The sequence below is a fragment of the Neodiprion lecontei genome, chromosome 4 (assembly GCF_021901455.1).
Source record: "Neodiprion lecontei isolate iyNeoLeco1 chromosome 4, iyNeoLeco1.1, whole genome shotgun sequence".
Lineage (NCBI taxonomy): Eukaryota > Metazoa > Arthropoda > Insecta > Hymenoptera > Diprionidae > Neodiprion > Neodiprion lecontei.
Window position 1 is genome coordinate 5363413 of NC_060263.1, and position 27898 is coordinate 5391310.

Sequence of the window (27898 nt, forward strand, 5' to 3'; positions counted from 1 at the left end):
AAAATATCTAATATACATATATCATGTAAATTTTTCACTTCATGTACGACAGCGGTGAGGAGAAACAATATATATATATATATATATATATGTACTTACATAGTTTAAAGGAATGTGTATATATATATATATATGCATGTGTGTGTGTGTGTACACAAGACGTATGTATAAATCGCAATACAAATAGTGATTTCTCTGACCGAGATATTGAATCGCGTCACCAACTCTCGACGGGTTTGCTTCTCCGGAATGAACATGCCAAGGCAAATATTTGCGATCTTGAGAAAACTCGGTATGAATAAGAGAGAAGGAAAATGAGAGAAATAGAGAATGATGGAAATTGAAAGCTGGAGAAAAATATCGTAGCACAACAACTTTGCGTTGGATTTATGTGTATAATGTCTAGCGCATACACTTTGCACGATGTTCAGTAAAATATACGTATTACGTACGTATTTTAAACGTGTTTGCGATTAAACGAAAATCTGATCGTAATGTGAGGAATTTGGTCGTGGCAACGAAATTTCAAGGTCAACAGACAACGTCCGACGCCAAACTTATTCTCACACAACGAAAAAGTTTGATTGATTTGATAGAGCGGGGAAAAGAAAAGTTTTTTAGTAATGTCTGGGAAAATTGGTCTGTCTAGGAAATCAGATCTACACGGTGATACAATTTTGTGGCGATTGAAAAATGATTGCTCAACTGTCGCAACGGCAAAAGTTATCGTTAGATTGTAATTTATGATGTGTATTTATGTATATTTTTTTCGATAAAGTTTTAATATGTAATAAAATGCGTCTAAAAATAGATTTTTTCAAAAAAAAAAAAAAAAAAAAATTTCTCGAAACACGTATTTTCTCAGCAGAATAACGTGTCACAACAAGTTTACAACGGTGGGGCTACACGTCAGGAAAGACGAGGAGGAGCCGAGAGACAGAGACGATTATCAAACCGGGCTGTTTCTTAACGCTATTACAGATCCTTAAACGGCAATTTAACGCACACACAAAATTGCAGGAGTCGCATACTTCGAGGTACAAAACACTCTCCGAGTTTCTTCGGAGGGTAGTTCTTGGGGGGGGGGCGAAAAATTAATTGAAAACGATTCAACCGGTCCAACAGAATTAATCGAGATGCAAAATCGTCGTCGAGTCGATTTTCACCTCCGAGTTTTCTACGTCAAAGCAGTATATACATAAATGCAAGGAAATGGAATATTTATTCTTGGACGAGAAATTGGTTTTAGATTTCAATGGCCATTAGCGACGGTACGTACTGTACATAGCGATGAATTCTCGTAATTTCGGCAATAGTTATAAGAAAAGAAAGAAAAAGAAACGCTTTTCTCCAATTGCACGATCTGAGAAATTTATATTAAAGATTGACTTCGTGTTTTGTTTTTAAAACGTTTGTTTCATTCTTTATTTTATGCCTTGTTTTATAAACCGAGCAAAGAAATCGTCTAGCTCAGGATTTAAGTATCGACGAGTTAGAATCCGAACGATTTTGATAAATCTGGTGAGAAAATAATGGAAAAAAATCTCACCGAGACGAATGTTTTTCCTCCTTTCTCAGAGTTACAATTACCTAATTCAAGTATGTTGAACGGGTAAGTTAATCGAAACGAAATGAAATTTCACTCAGTCACCGCATTGGCAAAGTTGCAAAAATTTATACGATAATACCAGCGCTTGTACATCTACAGCAGCTAATCCATCGCTGTATTATATTTACACGTAAACTTTTGGTAATTTTGGATTTATGGTAAGCTGCAAAGACGTCAATAGTTCTGAAACGTAAAATTTACCGGCATCTCTAAATTCCGTGATTTATGGAATGCATGTTACCGGCATCGGTATCCCCTGCAGCGACCTTCTTTATCGAAAATACCTATAGACGTATAATATACGTGTATATCACAGCCGAAGTAAGAGCGCAGCGTCGCGGTCAAACGGCGTGTTTGGGGTATTGGAAATCCGTTATATGCATTGGAAAATTATTAGCCCGTGAAATATATTCCAAGAGTTTTCCCAGCTCGTGCGAGTCGTATAAAATAGCAGGGTATTTTTGCAGCGTTTTGAGAAACGTTGCGAAAACCGGTGGCTGTAGCTACTGTAAAGAATAAGAGCCTCGGGAACCGGAAGAAAACTTGTAAAGACGTGAAAAAAGCGACAAAATGTGAACAAAAATTTATGGTAAATTAAGCTTTGGTATCGGTAGATCTATTAGCCAATTGATTTATTGATTTATTTGAAAAACATTGGTGTTCAAAAATTCATTTCAGGCTAAGTTTTGTAAGTAATTAACATTTGCGAAAGAAGTTAGCCGTTGTATGTTGAACTTGAGCTAGCAATACGATTTCATCAACGTAAACCAGAAGACAGAAAGAATCATATTTTGAGTTTACTTTACTCAAATTAGCGCATTTTAATTGTTTCTTCCTTTTCTTTTTCGTTTTTTCCATTCACCCTGAAGAGAATTTTACAGTATGAAATCCGACTCAATCACCTGACATTTCACATTCTTCAAATATTCGGTTTGTCATTTTTCAACCGTATTAATTACGTAATTAACGGATCCACAAGGTGTGAGAACAAGATCAAAATATGAAACAAAATTTCGCATTCAATCTAAAATTCTCCGATACTTCATTTTGCAACTTTTCAGCAATCTACGAAGCTACGAGGTTTCGTTAGCAGTACATTTCGAACGTCACTAGTTCCCCGAGAGTGGCGGCCCTTGATTCAGCCATCATCCATCTATTCATTCGTTCATTCATTCGTTCCTTCATTCATTCAGTGGCCCGAATGACACGTACCAAGATATTTACCCGTCGACCAAAGTAATTGATCCCATTCTTCTTTACCTCTTCTTAATTTTCTTTTTCAAACTTTACAATATTCAGATTTGATAGCCAAAGTTAGATTCCGAATCAACCAGTCGATCCGAGCTAAGGATGTTAATTCCAACTGTACCGTCCGTCCAGTGTAAAGAAAAATTAGCACAGCAGAGGTTTGAAAAGTTCAACTCGCGTTAACTCCGATGAATTTTAATTAGAGAATCTCTTCTCAATTATATTATGCGTAATCATAAATAATTGCGAGTAGGTCTCGCTTTCCGAAGGTTCCGTACAAAATTGATTTTTTTTTTTTTTTTTTACGTGACACAACTACAAATCAACTATTTCCGAACTTTTTTCTTTGCTTCTGCTGCGAGACCTTGATTCTCTAAAAATTTCATCATTCCAGGTCAACGGGAAGTATACCTAACCCATAGGTTTTGATGTGTGAGTTTGCGAGTATAAAAATATGTGACATAAATGGCCGTATCTTTTTATTGCGATGACTTAGAAGCTTGAATTTTTTACACCTCCGAGGGACCGTGGACCTAAGTATTCGATATTGATTACCACTTTACAGCTCTACCCGTTCCCGAGAAAAATTCTATTCGACAAACGAACACACGAACAACGAATTGATCCAATAAAAGTTCCCTTTTTCCAACAAAAAATAAAAATTTATCCAAAATTAAATTTTTCACACTCTTATTGTTAGTTGAGAAGAGATTCTTTCAAATGTCTTCTTGACCTTTTCTTTCAACCCATCTTTTTGTACCAGATTATTAGTTAGGTATACACGACTCGTTAACATCCTTAAGTCAATGAAAAGAAAATCACCGTTGCAGTCGGTTCATCCATAGCTGGCGTTCGGAACTTTCACGCATTTTCGCTTAGTTGGTCTTTAGAGAGTTGTCGAAAAAAAAAAAAAAAAAAAAAACTCTCGTCGATTAGTTGGAGAGGAAAAAGCTGGTACAAAAATTTCATGAATTTCAAGAACTTTGTCAGCGAGTAATAATCCGATTCAAAACTCATCGTGCTCCAAATTTGAGAAAAATTGGAAAAAATACGCGCAGTGTATTTTTGAAAGTTTTATAACTTGAAAACACGGGTTTGGCTGCATTTTTCTGTCGAAATTAACGCAATGATTTTACGACACTCGTTAGCCTCGCTTACATGATATAACCGATAATTTCATCCCCATTTTTTACCAAATAATTTATTTCCGCTGTCTCATCGGTCGAATCGATAGTTTCTACGCAAAAATAAAAAAAATTAAAAAATAAATGTCGGCTCCTCGATTAAATACGTTTACCGCCGTGCTTGGATTGAATTTTTCTTTCCAAGAGCAGAGGTATAATAATAATTTCACGGGTGATGAACTCATCCTTATTAAGGATGTATTAGCTGTACATTATCAACCAAAAGTCAATCCCGTCGAGAATATTGAATACTTCATGATACGGTAAAATCCGGAAAAAATCAACCGTAATAAATACGATAGCAAAATCAAACTTGAATAATAATAATACCCAAAAGTTATCGATTAAATTGTTTGAACAAAACATTGTTTAACAAAATTTCAAGGAATTTTACTTTTGCCATGTGAAATGAATTCGAGTTGAAGAATTGATTTTTCTGAATACACATAAACTTTTAAAGAATTTTATCATTATTTTGAAATTTTCATTTTTGACAAAAATTTTGAAAGTTTGTAAAATGGAGGAAAAATCGTAACATTTGGATACGTTTTTGTAAAAATGATACACTACAATGAAGAAGCTTTCGTGGCAGCGAACGAATAGTTTAGTACATACAGCCTTTGCAAAATTTTCGAAAACATAAAAAAATAATGACAAAACGTTTTTCTAAATTCGCGTATATTCAGAAAAATCAACGAATTCATTTCACATGACAAGAAAAGTAAACATTCCCTGAAAATATGATGGACAATTTTTTACTTAAACAATTTATCGATAACTTTTGTTCATTATTATTATTATTATTATTATTATTATTCAAATTTAATTTACTCATCGTCTTTATCGTAGTTGATTTTTTCTTCCCGATCTTCATCCTATCACAAAGTATTCAGTATCGTCGAGGATACTAAATTTTGGTCGAGAATATAGAACCGATACATCCTTAAGTAGCCTGCTCTTGGACATCAGGGTATAAACTTTTCGCTAGGCGCGTAAATGCGATAAGGAAGTGATCGGCGTGGCAAAGAGGTCGCGTCGGCCAACTTTCGAAGTCCCAAGTCATCCAAAGTGGCAGGATTTTGATGGATGGACGGTGTTACACACGAAATGTTTGCGGAGGATCGGGGGAGGAATCATCGTTGCCGGTGATAACGTGTTCACGCTGTTTCGGACAACATCCGGTTGAGTGGAGGCTCATGAAAATAAGGGCGGAGGGTTCGTTAGCCGAATATCGATGAGGGTAAAAGGAATCGTGCGATTTCCTCCTCCCTCATTCGGTGGCGAGGAAACGCGTATTCGAATGATATTTACGAGTAAGAATCACCTCTTGAGTTCAACCCCTTCTACCACCCCCCCCCCCCCCGCCCACCGAACGAAAAAAAAAAAAAATGAGGGTCGTAACCTGTTATTAATAAATAGTGTCGAACATAGATTATATCAAAAAACGTTACGTCAATAACGAGAAATCGTGAATGAAAAAATCTATTTTTGGAAATAAGCTTTAGCGGCAGTTTCCACCCCTCAAACGAAATACTAGCGGATTGAAATAATACTTGTCTGTGATGTTGTTCATGTAAAAAAAAAAAAACTTGTCGCACGGCATGGAAAAAGGTGTTCAATTTTTTTTTTTTTTTTTTTTATTCTTAATTCTTTTCCTTTTAAACAACTCGAAGGTTCGTCAAGGCATGAGTTTCTTGCCCGGACTGTACCCGGGTTAGTTAGCTCGGGAATCTCTTTCGCTAGCCGAGAGAAAAGTGCGACTTGCAATTTGAGCGCGCGGTGTGTCGATTTTATGACTCGAGGTACGCGTGTTTGTACCATAAATGAATATATATATATATATACATATACTTTTGAGCCGATAACTTGTCGTGTTAAGTTGATGCTGTTATAGATACATAATGCCGACGACATTTAACGAGTAAAAATTAGACGGCAAATATTTACACGGAGAGAAAAAGTATTCGGTAAAATCCAGAGTGAAAACATTTTTATCCTCATAGTGTGTCGGAAATGTTACAATTTCTTTTTACTTAACATCACCTTTTGCGATACAAGAAAAAGTATCGGTCTTGATCGAAAATCATTTTTACTAATTTAAACGAATCTTAACGTTTTTCGAACTTCTAGAATCCGAAGAACAGCTTTTTAGAAACAAAAAAAAAAACGTCAGTCAGTCTGTCCGAAAAACTCCCAGGATGATATTGGGAAACGGCTGAGTGAAAAAATCTAAAACTTACAGAATTTTACAACGAAATGACGGGCATAAAAAATTGCCATGTCCCGTTTAATTTCAATTTCCGGTTCTGCTGGAAATAATTCGATTTTCAATGTTTTACCGACAAACATTACTTTGTCTAAAAAAATGATTAAATTTTTCTCGGTTTACGTATTTACTTGAAAAAATTAGTTCGTAGTTTTTTTTTTTTTTTTCGAAATATTTTTATCCGACTGCCACACTCTATCGGTTACAAATTTTTCACCCTTTCGTTTTGTTTTCTAGGTGCGGAATTTTTCCGGCCGGATTGACAGACTTTTCCGTCATCATGGCGATGAAGAATATCGCGAAAAAACTATTTTCTTCGGCTAGTTTTCTTTTCATCCATTGAAAATTTGTAAAATTTCACTTAAGTAGATTCATTCAATATCTCACTAGGTTAATTATTTTACTATATATTATCGAATTCGTTATTCAATTCGTGAATGAAAACCAGTTTTGTCCGTGTCGTAACTAAACCAAATAAAAATACAAAAGAAAAAAAGATAAAATTGTAAAAATAACATCAAATTTCATCGACCAGAGAACCGATTGCGATTACAAAAAACATACAACGCGTTTCATACGTTACGAATACCGTAATACCAAGCTGATTTGTGCGAGTTGAACAGAGACGAGATATTTATGGGAAGGGGGGGGAGGGGATGAAGAAGTTAAAAAAAAAGGAATGCCAGGTAAAATCCTTAAAGACCATCCGAATCACACCGATGAGGTCGGAAATGAGGTTTTTACGAAGGTGGATATGAAAGGTCGCGGCAAGGTCAACTTGTATTAGCGAAATAAAATTACCGATTCGCGTCTCTCGTCGCGCAGCTCGGAATTCGACCTACATATTATTTTATACCCCACGAAATTTTCCAGCCCCAAATAAATTGACGTTAAGGTCTTGTTTAATTAAAAAAGTAGAGTGAAAAACCTCACAAACTGATTTTGCGTTGCAATAACCGAAAAAGGATCGACAATGGCGCAAAATGTTTACGCCCACCTCGTTTTTCCTAATTCCAACGATATTGAAACATTTTTTTTTTTTTTTTTTTTTAACGATACGTGTTTTACTCAATTTTTCTAGTTACTGTAACAAATGAAATTCTTCTCAGTTGACTGGTTTGGCTTCGAAATTACCGTAAAATCTAATATCAACATTTATAATCGCTCAAAATAGTTACCAGCGCTGCGTATACACGCGATTCCGCAACAACATTCCCGACGTTGATTTAACCATACCGATTTTACAATAAATTTTCCAGTTACCGCAACAAATGAAGTTATTTCACAGTACGATAAATCACTGGACGTAGTTTACGGCGCGATACGAAGTACATTATACGCATAACGGTGGCACAATTATCACTATTGGTATAATATCCCGGCGTTTCGCTGACCGCAGACGGAGGTAAAAATCTTATCTTTCCGCAGCGCGGCGAGGACGTTAAATGCCCTCGAAAGCGTAACTTCAGCGAACAATAATTCTCGACTGCATGTTACCGCTGCACCGTGGACAAAAGTGACGAATTGCATACACGGAGAGGAAAAAAATGAGCAACAAGGTGAAAAACATCGGGATTCTTTTATAAAAAATAACAACGTAAACTTGTATATTTTTTATTACAAATGTAGAAAATCTTACTCTCCGCACAATGGTTTTCACTGTTTCTAGCATAAACAAGTACCTACTGAATTTTACGAAGTAGGTATATTTCAATACCGTGAACGTATAATTTTTGGGAAAATTTCTCATGGTCGAAAGCTCGGCAAGGTTCCGGTTTTTTTTTTTTTTTTTTTTTCCTTTCGGAATTAAGAAGGGTGCTAGATGAGGGTGAAAGCGAGCGGCGAATTTGGCTAATTACGTTTTAAGGACCGGCGGTTACCGCAAAACTCTTCCTCGCGGATAAAGTTTGAATCGTAACACTGATCCTTTCCTGGGAAGCGAGGAGCTTTTCAACTGGCAATTTATGCCGTGTCGGTTCGCGGCTTTTGTACGAAGCGGAAGCTTTGCCGAGTTTCATCGTGTTAACCGAACACTCGGTGATGCCTGACGGACAAATTCGCTGGCCTACGAATTCCGAGCACTTCGGTTTAAGCCTCGGATTACAATCCTTGAAAAAGCTTCAAGGACGAGCGATTCGATACTGTGAAAATCGAGACCAGACCGGCGAGCATTCGCGTATGAAACGCAAGCTGAATTTTGGCTATCGAATTGCCGGATCGCGGAAAGGTTGGATGGAAACGAGATCGAATTATTTACGCATTCGTAACGTGAGATTTTGTTCGACCGTAATTGCGAAAATCAGGTTAACAAGGCTGCTTCGCTATTTGTTAAATAATTACAACTATATTGCTGAACTAGGGAGAGGCATGTTTTCGAAAATATGAAAATTTATAGGAAATCCTGGAATAATCGATGATATAATTATTGAAAATTTAGTAAATTAATTTCGTTTCGCTCTACGGTTACTAGGTTTATTGAGAAAACTGTTTTCTGTAGATTCGCTGTGACAAGCATTTTTAAAAAGCAACATTTTTTTCATCACGTTGGCTTCCTGGAATATTCAATTCTCGCAACATTTTACCGATATTAATTATGACCAACTATTCAGAAAAAAAAAGAAACTCTGTTTCAGCTACTTTGTAGAAACGCAGTTTTCTCAGAGTGAAATCGAACACATCAACCGCATTTCAACTTTCAAGCCTTCGTTTCTAATGACATCATTCACCATTTTTGTATTTTTCAAATAAATCTCCACAAGTCGCGAGTATGATAATTTGATAAATACTTAATGTGCAATTATCTCGTAGTGCACTGAGAAAAATTTCATTTGCTACAGTAAGTAGAAAAATTGAGTGAAGCAGGTATCGTTAAAAAAAACTGTTTGAACATTGTTGGAATTACGGAAAACGACGTATACAAAACCATTTTGCGCTATCGTCGATCCTTTTTTGGTTACTGCGACGCAAAATCAGTTTGTGAGGCTTACTCCACTTTTTTTAGTTAAACAAGGCTTTAACGTCAATTTATCGTTGCGCGAGCATTAAATTTTTGCAACAGTTGCAAGAAAATATAGCAACAGCGATCGTAATGAGAAAGAATAGTAACGGATACCAGTCTTTCCGGTAACGGCTAGAAAACTAATTTTCATTTTCTACCTAGACCTATATTCTTCGATTGTGGTAAAAAATGAAAATATAGTTAAGGACTGAGCGGTAAACGGAACTAAAAATTTCTCTCAGTGTGAGATTAATAAGAACGATAGATTTTTGGCTGAACAACGTCCAGCTTATTGTTAATCGACACGTTATTCGTTATCTGCTAACCGTAAAATGCTAAGAGTGTCATGTCAGTGCGCAAATGAATATATAAATGAAAATGGAAATGTCCACTCGCAGTTGCGACAAGTTTGAAAAGCTGAAATTCCTGTCAATTAGATTAAAACTTAATGAAAACAGTTCCACGCGAGTTTGAAAATTTCGATGCGAAAACTTTGGCAGGTATCAATCCTCGAGACAATTCCACGGAGAAGAGTAGTGAAAACCAATCAGCGATTGTCTCCGATATCGGACAAAAATTCCGACCGAGTGACAATACGATTAGAATCGAAGAAGAATCGGGAAAGTTCAAGTCAAAGTAAAGTTCGCACCCAACGTTAGATGCCTAGAGAAAAGCAACCCTACAATGTCCGAATAATAGAGCTAGACTTTCGGTTCCGGACCTAAAGCTGCGGAGAATGTTTGAAGAATTTTAATATCTCAAATGATCGGGTGAAGTTTCTGTCGAAATTCAAACCCGTCCGAAGTCCTAAACAGCAATTTCGACATCTTTAGTTTCGGTCCGTCTTCGGAAAGTTCGAGCGTCGCTCGGTAGAAGTGAGGGACCTTAATACGCCGTGTGAAAGTAACCCAAGCAAAAGTAACCCAAAGTAAAATAATCCAAGACAAAGATGAATGAAAACAAAAATAACCCCCCGAAAACAAAAAGAAAACACCGGACAAAAATAATCCAACGTAACAATAAGCAAAGTAAAAATGACCCAAGACAAAAATGACTCAAGATGAAAATGACTCAAAAAAAAGAACAAAAAAAAAAAAAAAATTACCCAAACTAAAATAACTCAAGACAAAAATAACTAAAACTAAAATAACTCAAGACAACAATAACCAAATCAAAAATAACCCGTGACAAAAGTTGGTCAAACATTAAATTACCGTAAATTAAATTGTATGAAATTAAATATCCAATATGATACTTTTATTTTGGGTTATGCTCGTGTGGGTTATTATTGTTTATACATATATATTACATATTTTTGTTTGGGTTACTATATTTTGGGAATTTAGTCCTAGTGCCTTGATTCAGCCTCGCGAATTTTCCGTTAATCAATCCAACGTTGCAGATCTCTGTCTTTTCCTTATCGCGATCGCCGGGCGAATCGCATGTGATGGAAAACTAAGAAGATGTCAAAAATTTCGGTAAGAGGGGGGGGGGGGGGAGGGGGGGAAGAGCGGGCACCGATATAAGTGGCAGAAAAATCAGTTGCCAGCGATTGGGGGAAACAGCATCTGTGCTTTAGTGTTTCAGCCCCTTTTGGCACATGGCGCTTCGTCGCTTCGTAGCTTTCGCTCTTTTGGCGCTTCGTCGGGCGCGAAGGAAAACGGTACGGTATCCGGGGTGTGAATGAAACAGAGATATTGTCCGAGAGGAATAAGAAGAAAAACTGGCAGGAATGGCGAAGGGTCTGAATTCCCGGTCTTCGTTTCACCCAGCGCCGAAATCCTTATTTTATATGAATTTTTCCAACTTCGGTAGCTGATCGATCCAGTTTTTTTTTCCCGTCCAACTTCTTCGCACTTTCAACCCCTTTTCCTCCTCATTGCATGTTTTACCCTCCGATTTTTCTTCCGCTCTCACTTTCCCGAGCATATTATTATCCGTAACAGACTTTCCCAGTCAAGAAATTATCGCTCCACGTTATTGGGTCGTGGTCTGCAGTGAAACGGGGGCTTAATGAATTCGAATCTGAGCTTTCTACACACGCGTTTGTAAAAGAGATTTTCACAGCTACCGCATTTCCGGATTTCTACCGAATAGACGACGTGCGAAGTAGATTAAAAAATATTATCCTCAAGACTAACCATTCGTCTGTAAAAATTTGAGCGGGTTCGATCCTCTCATTTTCACACCGGGATCGTTTTGCAAGAAGAGAATATCTAGTTTCTCTTTAACCATGAATTAAAATTGTGCTTTTCATTCGTCAGAGAAGTTGGGTGAGAAGAATGAAAAGAATAAAAAGAAGGAAAATCAAAAAGTAAACAGGAGTAAAAGAAGAATAAAATGATCGATGTGGAATGCGGGTCTTCGTTCCGTCCCGGCATAGCCTTACTTAACTTCTTTGTACCGGTAACTCGATTCGACTTATGACTCTACTCAATTTCAAAGTAAATTGGATTTAACGTGTTTTTCTTTTCTCGGTGTCAAGCTGATTACGCGCCGCTCCCGCTTTTGCCGTCCCAATGGAGCCACCCTTCTTCACCTTCAATCTCATCCCTCTACCATCTTCTGTGATAATCTCCCTCCCTAACGCAACTAACATCCCAACGCGGAAAGCTAACGGTTGTAAAAATTATCCCGTGTTTCTTTTTTCAATTTTTCACGTATTCCGATTATATTTCATTCGTTGTACGCTGTTTTTTTCCTTCTTTTCAAGTCGAATTTCTTTCTTACAAACAACAGAACCATACATATTAGGGTGGATAATTTTTTAACTCTGTTTTTTTTTTTCTCCTTTTTCAAGGTGTTGGTCGAAAAATCTGTGTGTAGACGTAAAATTTAATAAAAAAACATCACAATAATTGGTAGCGAACTCTGAATATTTTCCTACCTCCTCCAGGTTTTACGAAGGTTATTATCATTTTTTTTTTGGTTCATTTGTTTTGTTTTTCTTCTCTACATTATTCCGTAACCTCATTCGTTGCCAAATTTTTATCGTTCAAACGGATCGTCGCGTCATCTGTTAAATGAACGGATTATCCACAAATCGTTCCCAATTAATTATTAACGACACCAATTTTGTAAGGTATGAGTACATATAAACGATGACCTGCAGCTATGTATAATAATAATAACGAACTAATTGTAACAGGTAAAAAATAAAACCTAAATTAATAAAAATCAAAAAATATAAACTTCACGCAATGTACACTATACAAGAGAATCTATTCATTGATTAAAGCGCCCTGTTAACACAAGGATGCGTGAAAATTTAGTCGTGGCATTAAAAATAAAAGCGAATAAAAATAAAATAAAAATAATCAAGTGGTAGCGAGATCGATTTGAAAGTATGCAAAATCAGTAACTAATGTCCTTGATTATAATCGTTGATGTATTTTTGTACTTTGTAAGAAAAAAAAATTCACGCTCTACTTCAAAGCGATAGTGGGATAATTATAAATTCAATTTGATTGACTTCTGTGCAGTCGGAAGCCTCCTGAACCTTTTTTTTTTTTTTACCGTTTCTTGTAATAATCTTTCATTTCACCGTTTCGACTGGTATATTTACATATATATATATAGACTCAACAGCCAGCTGACAGAGCTTTAAACAAACGGTAGGTACACCGGATGATATTCTCAGTAGAGAATTTCGACGACGACGACAACGACGGTGAAAACATTGCGCAAATTACGACGCTCCCTGGAGTTTCCTGGTTTGCAAAATCCGAACCGTATCTACGTCAATGACGGGTTACCGTTGGCTTTTCATTTGTCGCGTGACTGTGACTGCAGCCGCAAAATATATATACATATATATATATATATATATATGTATACGCATAGACGTAAAGTCTCTTCTCTTCCGAAATCCAGAAGCTAATTGGCCGGTAAGTGTGCAGACTGTATTTACGCTTTGCTCGTCCTAATTCGCTGCTGCAGTTTCTGGAAATTGCGAACGCCGAGCGTTTCGCCATCAGCGGGCACTTACGCAGCAGGCACTTAGCTCTCTCAAGCCTGCAGCGATGATTCTCGTGCAATTACATCTCATCTTATACCCACTTACGTGCACAGAGCGATACGCGATTTTCGTCATTCTTAACTCGTTGCAAAAAAGCTAAACCAATTAACTAGCGTTATAATATTCTCGCCGCGAGAGGTGGAAAAGAAAGTAGCTGCAAAAAAAAAAAAAAAATGGTTTTCTAACTCTGCACGATGTGCAGTGTAAGACACTTTGCTTGCTTAGCTATTATAGTTCAGCAACTCTGTCCGCACATTAGGGATCTTTTTCTTTCTTCTTCCCGGTTAGGAGAAGATGCCCGATGATGACCTTTGAACGACACACTTTCCCATTCACGGTGAGCTGACCTTATACTCGAACTCGCGTATCCACATCGTCGAGACTCGATATTTGTTACGTCGGATGATGGTGATTGTTATTATTTATTGCGGAGAAGAATCTTTCGCGTAAATTGGGTGCAACTGATTTTGCGCAGTATGATAACTAGCGAATTTGTTACAAAAATATATTTGGTGAAATACGTCGAATTATTTGGAAGATAAACAAAAAATAAAATAAAAATAAAATAACGATAAAAGAGGAAATCTTAAAGCGAAGAACTGACATTTCGTCGCAGCATGAACGAGGATTTACACAGTAAAATTCTACATCGTTTGCAATTTTGAACGCAGAAATTTTAATACGGAATGAAAAATTTCGCTTAGACTTTCGGAGAGGATAAATATTTTCTCAAATAACTCTTCCAAGCTCTTCAGGGTACCGAAATTTTTCGCTATAATTGAATAATAACAGCTTAAATACTTAAAACGAGCTTCGAATAATAAGAAACAAAAATATCCAATCGCAGCAGATCAAAGTATGCTGGAAAAAGTGATTCTTCAGGTAGAAATATAGATAACGCGTAAGAAACCAAGTGATTAGATAGCGTAATTGATGATTAAATACCAAAGTTGAAAAAAGATGCGCGCGTAGCCTGATAAAAAATTGAAAAGGCGGTTATTTACGAAATAAGAATACGTAAATACCTACCAGAGTTCGATACACGTAGGTTAAAATTACATACGCGACTTGGCAAGAAGATTTCCTTAGTCTGAGGTCTTGTAAAAATTTCAGATAAATATCGCAGCTCTGAGACGAATGAATATAGGCTGCAAGCACGAGAAGGTAAATTAATAATTCTGTCACTGGCAGCCGTTGGCGCGAAAAAATATCCTTATCTCTGAGTAAGTAACGGCGGCGTTGCAAAAGTTGCTACCGATACGCGTGTGGAGATTAAATAATGCCAGTCTGCAGAGCTTAATTAACCCCGCAACTGCGCGAAAGAAAGCTCCTCGTGAAATAATAATTACGTACGCACATTCGCTTTCACCTTGTTACAGTAAACGGAAAGCTTCGATCGATCAAGCGAGATCAAAAAGAGTTCCGATGAAATATTTATTGCATAATATTGTCACCTTATCACAGCTTGAAATAAAATTTATCAAAGGTTCGTTCGCTCTTCAAAAATTCATCAACTTGTATATTTGGATAAGGTGCAATAAACGTTTTGACATAGATATTAAATTTTAGTCGAGCCGAACAATGATCGATAGAAATTTGTTGATGTGTAATTGAACAAATCATATTTTACTGGACAAAATGCCACGATAATAACAAAACATTTAGTGCAATAAATAGACTTCTTATTTCAGTGCATACCCGTTTCGTCAAGTCGAAGAATCGTTAATTTCAAACGAAAAGCTCAATCGCGATTTTCCACGATATTGAAGTTGGCAAAGTTATCGAAACGAAATATTGGAAAAAAAATTTCCTTTTTTTTCAATTTACACAATAAATATTGTATAGGTACTAACGGTTTACTAAACTTGATACAATTCTAAAGTCGTGAAATAATGTTTTGTTCCTCAACAAGAATCGTTCCAATAACGTCAAGCTACTAACTTCAACGTGATGATTTTCCCAGGATTTTTGATACTTGGACTTTTCGATCTTCGATTTGTCCGGTGAAACTTGAATCGTATTTTCACCGTCTCAAACACTTCTCGTATAATCGTTATAAACTCGATAAAAGGCTTATAGGTAACCCAGAAGGCTGTCGCATGTAAATAAATGAACGATAAGATATAAATATATCTGTAGAAGATCGTAATCAAACTTTCACAAGTGGAAACTCCGACGTCGCGTCGGTTTCGCAAAACCGGTTTGGTTTACAAAAATAGTGTCATCATATTTTGATATGAGGAACCTCGACGTTCTCGATGCTGCAAAGTTGAACGCCCATTTTGTCACAGGCATTCAATTTACCCGTATAAATAATTCAAACACTCGACGGCGGTGTAATTGGGTTAAAAACAAATTAAGAAATATGCTTTACAAGTTATATTTATTCATCGATTTTTTCTGCCGCTTCGAGTGTAGGCAACATCTTTTCGACAGTCCGAGTTACTCCCATGAACCGGAATATTTATGGCCACGATCCAAGTCACGGCTGCGAATTTCCAACTGATTAGAATTTCGAAATATCGGTATTAGCCCTGCGTTTAATGAATATTCAGAAATCGGCCTTAAAACGGACGCCTTCAGCTGCGCCCAAACATCGGTCAAAAGTCTCTCTGGGAGATTCGCCGGAGGATGTATAATACTGAGCGTATATATCAGGATGTACCAAAGAAAGAAATTATTAAATTTTTTTTTTTTTTTATTCAACGCGAGTCAAAATTTTTCAAGAGCATCTCAAATAGAATATCTCAGCCAAATATCAGCTCCTGATATTGATATTCGGAGATGGCTATTTTATTTTTCACATTTTACATTTAAATAAGACGTATAAAAACTCGAAAAATTTATGAATTTATTTTATTCTGCATATTATATATATATAGTTAGAAGGTATATCGAATGTCCGAAAGTCGATCAAGTTGAATTTTATTAAAAACGGTCGTCTGAAACCCTCAAATTTCAACTGAGATAATATTGTATCTTTCATCATTTCACGGTAGATAACGAAAATTGACCACGAATGCAAAATTATTCCAACTATAGTTGCGCACATCTCGCAAAAATTATACCTTATCAAATAAACATATTGTACATTATTCTTCGTATGAAAAATTAATTTCCTGCGCGTGTGCGAACAAACTTACTCGTTAGTGACAACAACTTGGCATTAAAACGCGGGAGAATGACGCGACGTTTCAGCTACGACGCCTTCGAGAATATATGTATATAACTGTACTTGCTTGATTTGAATTTGCGGTGTTTTTACATCGTTTTACCGTAACATCGAGAAAGATACTTTGAATAAAATTCAACTCAGTCAAACTCAGTTTAATTCGTTGAATCCAAGTATAATTATTTCTTGCTCTTGTCAAACGTCCCTTTCCTTTTCTGTTTCTTTTTCTATTTCTTTTTATCCAGACCGGTACGGCTCGCACATACGCGCAACGGTACTCGCGTGAGCTGATCGAATCAAGAGCCAACGTTGTATAATAAACCGCGTTTCCACCCACCTGCCGTTTATGGGCCACATTATACAGGTATAAACTACTCGACGATTAATCGTATCATCGTTACACCCCGCATCAGGATCGCTGCTTTGAAATGCGGCAGGACTAACAATAAGACGACGATTCGGTTGATCAAACGTCGGGTATAATCCAAGCGGTACCGAGCGTACAGTGGTGGTATCACTAGTCGCGGCTCGAGCAGCGTGCAGTTATACGCCTAGGAGTCCGTTTAGCCCTGCAGAAATTGTTTATCGCCGAGTTTCAGGCTCCCCACCTCAGCCCATCTCACAGCGTGATTTCATCCTCCCAGCATCCGCGCGTCCTCGAGAGATAACGGAAACAATGAGCCGACCGGCCAAAGCACACAACGGAAGCACCGACGATACAGCCGAACACTCGGTGCGGACTGTGTAGTCTATTTATCGAGGCACCTGTAGCACCAAGAAAAGCACCTCGTGCGGACACTTTGTGTTTGATCCTTCGTTCGAAAACTACCGAGAAATTAATTTTCAGCGTCTAACCGTCCGGCAATTGGTTCTAGTCATCGGCAAATTCACGGATTGTACACCGAGAGAAATTTTTAGTTACTGTTACCGCCCAGTCCTTAATTATTTTTTTCATTTTTTTACCACAATCGAAGAATATAGTTCTAGGTATAAAATGAAAACTAGTTTTCTAGCCGTTACCGGAAAGTCTGGTATCCGTTGCTATTCCTTCTCATTACGATCGCTGTTGCTAGATTTTCTTGCAACTGTTGCGAAAATTTAATGCTCGTGCAGCGATAAATTGACGTTAAAGTCTTGTTTGACTAAAAAAGTAGAGTAAGCTTCACAAACTGATTTTGCGACGCAATTACCAAAAAAGGATCGACGATTACCTCGTTTTTCGTAATTCCAACGATATTCAAACAGTTTTTTTAACGATACCTGTTTTACTCAATTTTTCTGGTTACTGTAACAAATCAAATTTTTCTCAATGCACCGTCAGTTTTTTAACTTTGTAAAGTAAAGGTTCGATAACTGGTACAATTGCCCCAGATCGTCGTCGACCACGTGCCGTATAATACAGTCAGGATTGTTGGTGGTGGTGATTTGGTCACCAGTCGCGACATGTGATACCGGTAATCTCTTACAAGCGAAAGGAAGTGCGATGCGTCCGTTTCCGTTGGTCAAACTGCTCGCTACATGGCTACCAATTGTAAGATTCTCGAATGCTTGACGGAAGCCGCAATCACCATTACTGATAATAATCCGAGAATGATAGAACGGAACTAACGTAATCATTCTGTAACTATGCTTGATCGTCAGCTCCGAAAGAATAATTTTATTCTAACGTTGGATTCGGAGTATTCGTGTCAGAAATCGTAACCTCGTCTACGAAGTCGAGTGCAACAAGTTTGAAATGGCGGGTGAAAAACGCTGGAATTCACTGTCCCACCTCAATTCCAGCAGACCGTCAACCGATCACCGACCGTGTCAAGGTGGCCAAGTCATTCACTGATCCGATCGAAGAACCAACGGAAAGATGAAAGTGGATAAAAGGTGAAACTACGCTGCAGCGAACGAAGAGTCACCGGTAAATGACCTAACTACGAATATGACGGTGATTTTAAGACGGCTGTTCAGTCGCTGGTGACATTTATCCAACCGCATATCAAAAGCTTGGAATCCATCGGAATGAAATGGATTCCGAAGTCTAAACTGTCTCCTTACGTTGCTTCGGTAAAAATTTGAAAGAGTTTAGCCAACAGTTTCAATGACAAAGGACACGACGGTTCTGGTATCCAATGACACAGCTGCACACTAACCGATCAAGTCACATCGCGAAGCGTGGTAACCGGAAGCCTGGTAAGCGGTTTGGAGATGGCATTTGAAGAGTGTCTGGATATCATTCAATAACGACTCACCTTTCGCTAGGATGCCTTAAGGCTCGTCGATTCATCCGGACATTCCATTCCACTCGGTAAGCCGATGACGGTCGTACGATTCTACAGCAACAAAGACGTTCTCGATTCGCATACACGGAAGAACCGACACACAAACTATCAACAGTGAGGAACGAAAACAACACTAAACCGCTCACTGGTCGATAATTTCTACGTTTTCAATTATCTTTCACTATATGTCTTTCACACAGATGATTCCAACGAATCGTAGTAACGACGCAACGACCGCTTATCGCGAGTTATGTTTACTCACAGAGTTGGTGGCCTTATGAGCCATGCGATAGTACGCCAAGTGACCGAACTAATCAAGGAACGAGCAGACGGGCTCGCTCGACAACGATCGCGGACCGACTGAGGCTCCTCCGATTGAGTACAAACAAACCGCCTCACTCCTCTCCTCTCCTAGCCACGCCAGTCCTCCTCTCCGCCCGCGCAGCTCCCTCATACCTCGTCATCCTCGTCCATCTCTCTCTCTCTCCCTCTCTCTCTCTCTCTCTCTCTGTCCTCTTGTAGCAATTACTGGAGATGCACTACGGAGTACCAAGGTAGGGTGAAAGGATCGCCTTTGGTTCGAAGGGCCGATTTGCATCGCCTCGAATGGATCTTCGGCAATAAAGTCGGTAAAGATTCGCTGTCGATGAACGATCATCGACCCCGAAAAGATATAGTGAGTAAGTGATAAGGAGAGGTGAAAATTGTTTCTCTCAAAATCCTTAACAAGCCCGACAATGCCTTCATCATCCGAACTCCAAGTCCACGCTCACCGCGAGTTTCGAGCATGCGGGCAGCCTACGTTGGAAACTTCGAAATTCTAAGGGGGAAACGCGGGACGGATTCCGCGTACGGAATTCGTAATGATTGTGGATTGAAAATTTTCCTTCCATTCCTCGACGGAGAAACGCGTGTTTCTTCGTCTTGTTATCGGTGTTGTACGATAATACGTACACGGTTTTTCGAGGATAAAAAGATCACCGAAACGCATCTCCGGGTGTCCAATACGAACTGCCAAGGAGAGGAAGAAGAAGAAGAAGAAGAAGCGGAAGGAGGATGGAAAAATATTGTCCAACGTCTTCACCTAATACCCACTTTATTTCTGTCCCCCACGCGACGCCGTGATGAATTGCGTCGCGCGTTTGTCGTTCGTTTAAATTTCAACGGCACCGACCTGCGCAGCGATGATGACGGGCACGCTTTGAGGCTCCGGGCGATAATTTGTCACTCAATATCAACGAGAACGGGAACGAGAACGATCACGCTCAGGTTGTTGGGGTTTAGGTGAAACGGATCGTTCAAGATGAACGAACAACAAGGAAAATGCACATTTTTCACACCAATTTCCCCGACGAATCGCCCTTGCCATTCCAGCGTATTATCTATAACATGGTCGAGACTGTTGTTTTTTAAAATACTTTCTACAATTTCAATCTAAGGGTTCTGAAATAATTTAACAAATAGTAACGCACTCTAAAGAAAGTATTCAATGAATAATTTCATTTGTACACTGAGAGAAATTTTTAGTTCCTGTTACCGCTCAGTCATTGACTGTTTTCATTTTTTACCACGATCGAAAAATATAGTTCTAGGTAGAAAATGAAAATCAGTTTTCTAGCCGTTAACGGAAAGTCTGGTATCCGTTACTATTTTTTCTCATTACGATCACTGTTGCTATAATTTCTTGTAACCGTTGCGAAAATTTAATGCTCGTGCAGCGACAAATTGACGTTAAAGCCTTGTTTGACTAAAAAAGTAGAGTAAACAATAGCGCAAAATGGTTAGGCGCACCTCGTTTTTCATAATTCCAACAATATATTCAAACAGTTTTTTAACGATACTTGTTTTACTCAATTTTTCTAATCACTGTAACAAATGAAATTTTTCTCAGTGTAAAACTTTTTATTCAGAAACGAAAATTGAAAAGCGCAATATTTCAAACATTTTCTTTGAGAAAAATGATTCTTCTCAATGGGAAATATGCTCGACCGTTAAAGGGTTAAATGTCACCTCCGATGCCCTGCTGACCTCCCACCTCATCCGCAGCCGGAACTCACTATTTATAGTTTTTAGGATCGACCGTCAGTTGAACTGGGTCAATCAATGACGACAACAGTCACCTGGATGATATCTCGTTAATTAGCTCGTTTGTGTATCGAGCTCCGATTGATCATCGGACGATTATGTTTCATGCGCGTTATAAATGAAGCACGTATCGATATTAATATATATATATATATATATATATATATATATATATATATACATATATGCGTGTGTATATACGCGCTGATGTCTGATTAGCCCAAGGTTTTGTCAGGTCCGGTCTCATCAATCTCCGATGAAATTCAAATTATGTGAAATTCACCATCGATGGCGGAGTCGTTTAGTTTTTGAAGAAAATTTTGAGAAAAAATTGAAAAAAAAAAAAAAACACGTGCACAGTTGAAGAGCAACTGTTAATGGAAACAACATTTTATCGCTTCATTAATTTTTTTCCCTTCATCAACTCAACGACACTGTGATTCTATACAACCGCTGAGCGTAAACCGAGCGTGTATCTAGGAAAGTTTTATCGCTTGTCGAGTAAACTTCATACTCATATATAGTTATCATCCGCCGAGCTGGGATATCATTTCACGCAGACGGATCCGTCGCGCATATACAGGTGGTGGTAGTATCGAATTTCCGAATCGTTATCTCTGACGCGGTGCAGCGGTTTGAGCTTAATTTACAATTACGATACAATGTGTGTGTGTGTGTGTGTGTGTGTGCTTTAGAGTGTTTCAGGAAAGAAATAATCCATGATATTTCACACCCTCTAAAAAGTTCGTTCAGATCGAAAGCAAGATTACGTGAAAAAATGACCGTTCTAGGTTACGTGGAAGATGGCGCTCATTTGATTTTTTACCTTCTTTTCACGTTTTTTTCAATTTATGAATAAACACGTTGCGGCACTTTAATTATTATTTCTTTCCTGACATTTATATTCAACTCAAATATCACGATCCGTAAGACGACGATATATCGACCGGCAATCTTGATCTCCCAAATTGAAAGTTTAAATTAAATTATAACTATTTCACGAGATTGAATTAATAATGAAAAAGTCGTCGGATAGACTTCTCAAACATCAACTCGAGCCACGATATTAAAAGTCTGGGTCTTCTTTGTGACGTAAATTGACATTGCGATTGATTTAAGGAATGGAAAAAAAAAATTTCATTCAGGATGCTTTACAAATTTATAAAAGTGGAAAATCAACTGAACGCCATCTTCCACGCAACGTAGAACGATCACCTTTTGACAGAAATTTTCTTTCAACCTGAGGAAACTTTTCTGGGATTGCCACGGCGGAAAATCGCAAACTATTTTTATCTGAAACATCCTAAAATACCTACAAACATACATTTTCGAGACTGATTATTATTATAGTAACCGAAACATGAAAGAAACATAGAGGATAAAAATTTCTTTTCTCATCTCATCTCGAATTCCTCTCCATTCCCTTTTTCTAACTATAATCGTTGTATGTACGTTACAGGGTGAATTTCGACCGTATCAATTTGTCGTTGAGCGTGCATGCCAATCGCATTCCACGGTCTTGTCGTGAGAAACGTTATCCTGGCGCAATAAGAAGCGCATAGAGATAAAGAAAAGAGTATAAATAATAACATGATCGGGGGAAAGAAAAAAGAAAAAAAAAATCAAGTAAGTAAAGGAGAGAAACGAAAGTACAGACAGCGATTTTTCCATTACATTTCGGTATTCTGTACCAACCTATACGAAGCACAAATACGTCAAACTTTTATTGACGAGTTTATACAAGTATAAAATAATTCGAACAGTCGGTAAGTTCAACATCGCAGCAGTTCGTGATAACATATTAAGCTATAAATAATTATTTCAACAGCTGTGAATAAATTTTACAACGCCAATTATTATTATTAATCGATATGATAATAACTCTCTTGTGTGTAAATAGTATTACAAGCTCACCGTAATTGCGTTACGTATAAAACGAATTGTGTAAACTGACGACGAAATGGAAACAAAAAAAAAAAAACCAACACGTGCTTCGACCACGAACATGTTATACGTGTCGTTATTCTATCCAGCTGATTATACTGATTTTGTTCATGACTGTACCAATATTAACACAAGCTGCGAATACACGGAATCCAGTCAGTGTCATGCCGCGAAGTACAATATTCGCAGTTCAAGTTTTTCTCGATCTATCAGCATAAGTAGACGGAAGAATTACAGAGGCGGAAAAAGATCGACGAAGTGAAAATTACGAGTTTATTTTATTTTTAAATTCCTTAATTTTCAAATCTAATCGAGTTGAATTTCAGCGGTAAAAGTATTTGCTCAGTAAATTAATAATATATTGGAGGCATTCCATGACGTCACGATCAAGATTCGACGTCGATGTCTCGGATTCGTTTTACAATTTCTTGCGTGAAATAACATGACGAAGAATCGCAATTTTCTTTAGAATTTTTCGACCCAGCTTAACATATCTGAAGTACGATTGAAAAACTTGAGGGAAAAAAAAAAAAAAAAAACACCCATTCTCATGCATATGAAAAAATTCAGATGAATCTTATAAAATATAACGAAATTTTTGACACATTTTTGAAGATGGGAATTTCATAACTTCGAAAAATAAATAGAAAAAATGGAAAAAAAAATACAAAGTATTATTATTGGATTGCGTTTTTGACATAGGAATGAACATAAAATATTCAGAGATATATTATAATGAACATTTATGTTCGTTCTTACAAATGTCAAAAATGAAATCCAAAAACAATCTTTTTTTTTTTTTTCGAATTATTTTTCTTACTTATCCTTTGACGTTATAAAATTTCCATCTTCCGATAGATGTCATAACATTTTCTCATACTTTATAAGATTTTTCTGAATTTTTTCCAGATTTTAGAAAATGTGTGTGTTTTTTTTTCAAGTTTTTCAATCGTACTTCGTACACTAAGCTGGGTCGAAAAATTGTGAAAAAAAATTGCGATTTTTCATCACGTACTTTGACGCAAAAAATTATAAAACCAATCTGCGACATCGACGCAGAAACTTGATCCTGATGTCACGGATTGCACCATACAATAAAATTCGACCGTTCACCAGTTTTACAGTAAATACAATAACAAGGGATTGCTTATGGAGGAGGAGAAGCCTGCGTCAAAGGTTGTAAAACGTAATTAATTACAGATTTATTCAAGCAAATATGAAACAGTAGTAAATATTCAATGCGACCAGCAGCAGTGAGATTTGAAATTCGCGAACAATGCGTCCTCCTCCCCCCTCCGTCACTGTACGCTTTAAGGCGGTACATACAAAACCACCGCGCCCAGATCTAATCAAAATTCACGGCAATGCTGTGAGATTTTTATACACCAGCGTAAAATGCGAAAAAAGAATACGACGAAAAACTTACTCCGTCGGACAGACGAAAAAAAAAAGCAGCAACAAAAAAAGGAAAAAAAGAAGCGTCCGTAGATTGCAATCGGTGTAATCGTCGGATTATAAATCTTTGGCATTACGTGCTGCATTCGTTGATAAAAAATTTCATATTTCATGGTTGGTAAAAAATTCTTGTAAGATGGATATCGTTGCGATATAACAGTTTAAAGATTTTTCAAACCTACCAGATAATCTGGTGTTATACAAGTAATTAAATATATTCCTTGATTGATTCGCTATACGTTTTCACTTAAGTAAAGGTTAAATGGATCTTGAAGGACAAAGAACGACATGTTTCAGCTAATTTCTCTCTTCAACATGGTAGTAGATGTTTGTTTTTATTAATTATAGCACATGATTGAACGAAGGATTTTTTGAACATTGAAATTTGAATTTTTGATCGAGTTGTATGCACAACGGTACGATTTTCGGTAAAATCTAGACCGCACGTTGTCTTGTAAGATAATTTGTGATCAAAGCGGAGAAAAAAAAAAAAAAAACAGGCAACATTTCACGACGACAGAAAATATTTAATTTTTTGATTTCCCGAAGACACTTGTCTTTCCGAAAACCAGTTCTCAACGGCTCGATTTTCAAAAGTTTTGTACGAATGTTTCATAAAATATTGTTCAAATACGATTCTTTCATATGCTTGAAGTTTGAATAAAACCATTCTTTTGTTAAGTTGAAAAACCATGAATAGGTTTTTTTTTTTTTTGACATTAATTTACTCTCACACAAACGTAAAATTATCTCATAAAACGGTTGAATTTTCTATCCAGAACTATATTCTTGCAGTTGGATTGAGAAATGAAAATAGTTAATAACCGTGTGCTGAAAATTGAACTGAATAAAAATAAAAACCATATATTTTCATCTCATTTCGAATCACTCGTCCGTACAATTTTTCATCGAATATACAGAAAAATCGTTGTCACGTATATCTGCGATACTACACCTTTGATATCCGAGTCGAAGTTTCCGAAGTGACGACGACGATGGGGGAGGAAGAGGCCGCGGGACGCGGTTTATGGGGAGGAAGGAATTCGGTCTGATTGGGTGGAGTGGGTGAGAAGAGGTGAAAAAAGGTGGATTTTTTCGGCCCACTCGTCGGCGGCGAGGGCCGTATAAGTATTACAGATCGAATAAACTTCTGATCGGATAAGGATAATACGTTACGGTTGAGCCTTGGAGGAGGGGGAGGAGAGAGAGAGAGAGAGAGAGAGAGAGAGAGAGAGAGAGAGAGAGAGAGAGAGAGAGAAACGGAGCCGAGCGTAACTCGCGGAAAAGCCTCGCCGGTATTTCGGCTTCACCATTATTTCCACTCCCCGGCGTTGCCGGGTTGCTAGTAAGTATAGGCGGGGTACAATTCACGATTTATAGGCGTCCATTTTCCCCGGGACGCCGTTGGAATGATTGTACAAACTATCCGGGCCGCCTATACTTTTTCTTATTTTTATTCTTATTCTTATTCGTATTCTTCTGCGTTCTTCGTTTCTTATTCCCGCCCTCTCCCTTTTTCATCTACTTACAAACACCGACGTCAATTTATTATTTAGACGCAATTCGACGTCCGGAATATATAAAGATGGTAAAGACGGAGAAGAAAAGAGGAACGCGTATTTTCTCCGCATCGCGCGTCCCTGTTCTTATACACACTTTTGCTAGACTTTTTTTTTTTTTCATCACCCTGCGTCGCTTTGCGCGAATAAAGGAAGAGAAAAATTTTTTAATAAATAAACAATTTGTAAGAAAGATTAGTGATTCTTCACCCGAACTTTCGTCTTTCACCCGATTTTTCAGGATGAAGACAAAATGTGCATATGACGACTCGATCGTGATTCTGAGTCGATGTTGTCAGATTAGTTTCATCATTTTTTGTACGATAGTACATTAGGGTGAAATTCAATCCCTATTTTTTTTGCAGACTTTTTCGACCCAGCGTACCTGAAGTATAATTTAACAAACTTGAAACGAAACTCCTACTTTCTGAAATCTGTAAAAATTCAGAAAAATCTTACAGAGTATGACACCTATCGAAAGTAAAAAAAAAAAAAAATATGAAAATTATTTTATATATAGTTATATGCATAGTAAAAAAAAAAAAACAAACAATTATTGGATATCTTATCCAAATGTGATCACATATTATTGATGTTTAGAGGTGCTTATTTTATATTTCCATTTTCTAATTGAACAAAACGTACACGATCGTAAAAAATTGAAAAATTTTTTTTTTTTCTTCTCGTAAACGGTTTAATTAATAAACGATCGATACACAGATTCTTGTAGGAAATTGCACGCTCTACAAAGAAGTACCAAACTAGAATTTTCCTGACTACAACTGATTGCGAGATAGTCACCTATAAACATTGTTTATGTAAAAGTGCTCAAACTTCAGAAACAGAAAAAAAAAACACTTTAAAAACGCTGCTGAATTTTCAGGAGAAGTATAAGAGTTTGAATAAATTGGTCCCGAAAAACGTGTATAGAAGAATAAAAAGCGACACTTACAACGCACCTGAAATAAATTAAAACGGTGAAAAATATCGCAGTGAAAAACAAAAAAAAAAAAAAAAACTGTCATCCAATATGAATTTTAATGCCGGAATAACTATTCCTACGAGGGGATAAAAAAAAAAAAAAAAGTCAAGAAATACATTCTCATGGATCCGGAATCGAATATACACCGTATAGGGACGATACGTTTCTGAATGTATTCAATATATCGCATGCATATAACGCTGGAGTGATTCGCGTACCGCAGCGATGAAATATACGTATAGTACAAAACAGCTGATACGTGCAGACAACATTGTTTCCGTTGAAAAGCGGAGCGCCGAAGGGGTAATTATCGACGTTTGTTGGTCGCGAATTGCTTCCGGACGTTTGGCACGACTATTTGCAGAAATCAGTATAGGATGTTCCTCCGCAAATTTGAAATTAAATTTGGCGTGCAATAATTGCGTACATACGTACGTATCAAATATACGGGAAAATTATACAGGCATTACCGTCTGGGTATAAAACGTGCGCGTAATTGTCAACTAGATTAATGATCATTGCTATGTGACGAAATTGGCGGTATATATAGTCGAGTAATTTATATTATACATATATATATATGTATAATTATACGACGAAGAGGCTCTTAAAATTATATTACCTAGGGAAAACGATGCCGGATGAAATACACACACACACACCCTCTCTCTCTTCCTCACTCTCTCTCTCTCTCTCTCTCTCGATCCCTCTTTCAACGTACGCAGAGTCGACCGTCGGTTTATTGTCCCGGGTATTAGCTGAAAGGTAATTAGCCAAAGCTGTAAATTAGCATTCATAACCAATTCTCTTGGCGTGCATGGGTGCCTTGTACCAAAACTCTCTACCTCTGTGTATTTATGCGGCACGCTATTGCACGACCCAAAATCAACCGCTATTGGTTATACGCTTCGTACGCGACCGGTTGCACGATGTTAAAGAGTGACGGTTTACTGCCTGTATCCTCCATCGCTCAAATTTGTCATCGATTAGTCAATTAGTCGATGAATAAATTAAAGGCTAGTCGCTGCTTTTAGCTCCTCCTCACCCCCCCCCCCCCCCCCCCTTCGCTCGCTCTCTCTCTCTCTCGCTTCCTCTTTCCTGTAATAAA

At 37.5% G+C, this 27898-nt stretch overlaps 1 protein-coding gene across 4 annotated transcripts in view; it reads right to left on the reverse strand.

Annotated features, from left to right (window-relative positions):
* Positions 1-27898, reverse strand: part of LOC107219802 (putative polypeptide N-acetylgalactosaminyltransferase 9) — a 195960-nt gene that overhangs the window by 107517 nt on the left and 60545 nt on the right. Inside the window, exon 1 of one of the 4 annotated variants that reach the window (XM_015658145.2) lies at positions 18736-19112. The exons of 2 other annotated variants lie outside the window; for them this stretch is intronic. The gene's annotated coding sequence lies outside the window, so the exon portion shown is untranslated. Of the gene's footprint in view, positions 1-5019; positions 5031-18735; positions 19113-27898 lie in introns of those variants that run through there. One more of the 4 variants, XM_046736700.1, reaches the window with a different exon arrangement.